Raw genomic sequence first — 4,934 nt, forward strand, 5'->3', positions numbered from 1 at the left:
GGAGAGTACTAGGAGGGATTTCAGTGATCCTTTTACTCAGCTGGCCCACTTGTGCTTCCAAATTTCTAATGGAAGACCTTGTTTCATTCATGAAACTTACAGTGGCCTTGGATAGATCAGAGACTAAGTTTGCTAAATTATAGGTACTTTGTTCAGAGTTCTCTGTCTGTTGCTAAGTGGATGATGGAAAAGGTTTATTATTGTTAAACCTGTTTCTTCCACCATTATTAAAGCCTTGTTGAGGCCTTTGATCCTTCCATGAGAGATTTGGATGATTTCTCCATGATGGATTATAGGTGTTTCTATATGGTTCACCCATGTAATTTACCTCTGCTATTGCAGGGTTCTCAGGATCATAAGCTTCTTCTTGAACCACACTCTAGCTCTGTCTCTTACAGCAAAAGGGAAAAGCATGAGCCTGTAGACTTCAGGATATACTCCATTAGTCTTAACAGTATCACAGATCTGCAAGAATTCAGTTAAGAACTGAAAAGGATCTTCAGATGGAAGTCCATGGGTTCCTTATTGTTAGTAGAAGAAGAGAAGAAGAAAAAAATTCGAACACAGATAGAAGAGGGGGTTCAAATTTGGTGAGTAATGTGAGGAAGAGATGTTAATAGATGAATAAATAAATAAAAGGAGATGAGAAAGAAAGAATTTTGAAAATGATTTTTGAAAAAGAGTTAGTGATTTTCGAAAATGGTTTTTGAAAAATGTTAGTAATTTTCGAAAATTAAGATTTAAAATTTGAAATAATTAGTTAATTAAAAAGAAATTTTGAAAAAGAGGGAGATATTTTCGAAAATTAGAGAGAGAGAGAGAGTTAGTTAGGTAGTTATGAAAAAGATAAGAAACAAACAAAAAGTTAGTTAGTTAGTTGAAACAAATTTGAAAATCAATTTTGAAAAGATAAGAAGATAAGAAGTTAGAAAAGATATTTTGAAATCAAATTTTTGAAAAAGGTAAGATAAGAAGATATTTTTGAAAAGATATGATTGAAATTAGTTTTTGAAAAAGATTTGATTTTTTAAAAATCTCAATTAATGACTTGATTCACAAGAAATCACAAGATATGATTCTAGAACTTAAAGTTTGAATCTTTCTTAACAAGTAAGTAACAAACTTGAAATTTTTGAATCAAAACATTAATTGATGATGTTATTTTCGAAAATATGATGTAAAATTAAGAAAAAGATTTTTGAAAAATATTTTTGAAATTTTCGAAAATAACTAAAAAAAATTGAAAAAAGATTTGATTTTTAAAAAAGATTTTGAAAAAGATAAGATTTTTTTAAATTGAAAATTTGATTTGACTCATAAAAACAACTAGATTTTAAAAATTTTTTGAAAAAGTCAAATCTAATTTTCGAAATTTTGAGAGAGAAAAAGGGGAAGATATTTTTTTATTTTTGAATTTTTATGATGAGAGAGAAAAACAAGAAAAATGATGCAATGCATGAAAGTTATGGATCAAAACAATGGATGCATGCAAGAATGCTATGAATGTCAAGATGAACACCAAAAACACTTTGAATGTCAAGATGAACATCAAGAACTTATTTTTGAAAATTTTTTTTATGCAAAGAAAACATGCAAGACACCAAACTTAGAAATCTTTCATGTTTAGACTCTATGGATGCAAAACTGCACATGAAAAACAAGAAAAGATGCAAAACAAGAAAATATCAAGATCAAACAAAAAGACTTACCAAGAACAACTTGAAGATCATGAAGAACACCATGAATGCATGAATTTTTTCGAAAAATGCAAGATGAACATGCAATTGACACCAAACTTATAACATGACTCAAGACTCAAACAAGAAACACAAAAAATATTTTTGATTTTTATGATTTTCTAATTTTTTTTGTATTTTTTTCGAAAATTATTTGAAAAACAAAAATAAGGATTCCAAAATTTTTAATATGAATTCCAGGAATCTTATGCTCTTTAGTCTAAAGCTCCAATCAAAGGGTCAGGCATGGCTTAATAGCCAGCCAAGCTTTAGTATGTAACTCAGACATGACACGCCTGACATGCCCTACAGAGGAATTAGACATGGCTTTACAGCCAGCCATGCTTCATGAAACACTAGAATTCATTCTTAAAAATTCTGAAGAAAAATATATTTTTTGAAAACATTTTTATTTTTTTTTTAATTTTTTTTTCGAAAACAATGGAGAAATTTTTGAAAGATTTTTGAAAACTTTTTGAAAAGAAAACAAAAAGAAAGTTACCTAATCTGAGCAACAAGATGAACCGTCAGTTGTCCAAACTCGGACAATCCCCGGCAACGGCGCCAAAAACTTGGTATGCGAAATTGTTACTCAAGTTGTGAATTATTATTCGAAATTGATTCCCTGGCAATGGCACCAAAAACGGATGCACAGAACCATGGTCTAAACATATCTTCACAACTTCGCATAACTAACCAGCAAGTGCACTGGGTCGTCCAAGTAATACCTTATGTGAGTAAGGGTCGAATCCCACGAAGATTGTTGGTATGAAGCAAGCTATGGTCACCTTGTAAATCTCAGTCAGGCGGATATAAAATAGTTAGAGGCACGCGTTCATAGGGAATGATGATGATTGTCACGTTCATCACATTCAAGTTGAAGTGCGAATGAATATCTTAAAAGCAAAATAAGATGAATTGAATAGAAAACAGTAGTACTTTGCATTAATCTTTGAGGAACAGCAGAGCTCCATACCTTAATCTATGGAGTGTAGAAACTCTACCGTTAAAATTACATAAGTGAAAGGTCCAGGCATGGCCGAGATGGCCAGCCCCCAAAACGTGATCAAAGATAGCATACAACTGATCAAAGATGTCTAATACAATAGTAAAAGGTCCTATTTATAATAAACTAGCTACTAGGGTTTACATAAGTAAGTAATTGATGCATAAATCCACTTCCAGGGCCCACTTGGTGTGTGCTTGGGCTGAGCTTGAAGTCTACACATGGAGAGGTCATTCTTAGAGTTGAACGCCAGCTTTTGTGCCATTTTGGGCGTTGAACTCCACTTTACAACTTGTTTCTGGCGCTGGACGCCAGAATTAGGCAGAGAGCTGGCGTTGAACGCCAGTTTGCGTCATCTAAACTTGGGCAAAGTGTGAACTATTATATATTGCTGAAAAGCTCTGGATGTCTACTTTCCAACGCAATTGAAAGCGCGCCATTTTGAGTTCTGTAGCTCCAGAAAATCTACTTTGAGTGCAGGGAGGTCAGAATCCAACAGCATCAGCAGTCCTTCTTCAACCTCTGAATCTGATTTTTGCTCAAGTCCCTCAATTTCAGCCAGAAAATACCTGAAATCCCAGAAAAACACACAAACTCATAGTAAAGTCCAGAAATGTGAATTTAACATAAAAACTAATGAAAACATCCCTAAAAGTAACCAGATTCTACTAAAAACATACTAAAAACAATGCCAAAAAGCGTATAAATTATCCGCTCATCAGAAGGATTATAGCCATTTAGATACCTTGTCCTTAAGTGAGAAAGGGAACAAAAGTAGTCTATAGGTGTCAGGATGAACACCATTAGACTTCACAGTATCACATATCCTCAGGAAGGTGGTTAGATGTTGATTGGGGTCTTCTTGGACACCTCCTCCGAATGAACAGTTGTTCTGAACAATGGTGATGAGCTGTGGCTTTAGTTCAAAGTTGTTGGCATGTATGGTTGGCCTTTGGATGCTACTTCCACAGTTTCCTGGGTTTGGGTTGATGTAAGAGCCTAGAACTCTTCTCTCTTGCCCAGCATGATTTGCTAGACCTTCTCTGCCATGGTTGTGAGCCTCTTCTTTATGATGGTTCTCCATGTTTTCATCCATATCTGGTTCAAAGTACTCCTCCTCTTCCTCAGCACCAACTATTCTCTTTCCTCTTGCTTCTCTCCTTAATCTAAGGAAGGTCCTCTCAGATTCAGAATCAAAGAAAGTTGAAGCCCCGCTTCTTCTCCCTGTCATACAACCAACAAGGCACAAGCAAGGAAATAATTGCAGAAAGTACTCTTGTTAAAATTGCTGTTAGTGTGAGTGATGCAATATATCAAACAGTTAGTGGGTTAGTGAACTGAATAGTAAATAACTAAGAAAAAGGAGTAGGGGGAGGGAGAAAAATAACTAAAACTGAAAGTAATTAACTCAAACAGAAATTTAAATCAAACAAAAGAAAAATGCTCAATCTAGTTATCCTCCAATTTAATCATTATTGATACAAAATCAATCCCCGGCAACGGCGCCATAAACTTGATAGCATGGAAACTTGTCTCTCAACAATTTTCCTTCGGCAAGTATACCAAATTGTCGTCAAGTAAAAACTCACAATAGAGTGAGGTCAAATCCCACAGGGATTGATTGGTCAAGAAACTTTAATTAGAGGAATGTTCTAGTTGAGCGAAGGAGAATTTGGTTTGAGAGTTGCAGGAAATTAAATGGCAGGAAAGTAAATAGCAGAAAATGTAAATTGCTGGAAATAAAGAGCTGAATGTAAATGGCAGAAAGTAAATTGCAGAATCTTAAATGGGAATGGGGAAGATGCTCATAAAAGTAAATTACAGAAATTAAATAGAATGGGTAAGATCAGAGATGGGGATTCATTGGGCTTAGGAGATGTTGCATTCTCCGGATCAAGTTCATTTTCATCTCTTCCTCAATCAATGCATTCATTGATCTCCTTGGCAATCTTAAGTGATCGAATTCCAATTCCTTGGTAATTCAATCTCTCAAATCTTGATTAATAGCCAATTCCTTGGTCAATTGCTCATGAGAAGAGATGAAGTATGGTCACTGATTATACCACATGTATTTCCAAATCAAAGTGTTGGAAGAATTATATGTCACCATATCTGCCTAAACCCCAATTTGGTCCAATATGAGAAAGCATTTCTAGCATGATCTCTTCATTCCTCTTCTAAGGTTCAGAAGA

The sequence above is a fragment of the Arachis ipaensis genome, chromosome B10, assembly GCF_000816755.2.
Source record: "Arachis ipaensis cultivar K30076 chromosome B10, Araip1.1, whole genome shotgun sequence".
Classification (NCBI taxonomy): domain Eukaryota; kingdom Viridiplantae; phylum Streptophyta; class Magnoliopsida; order Fabales; family Fabaceae; genus Arachis; species Arachis ipaensis.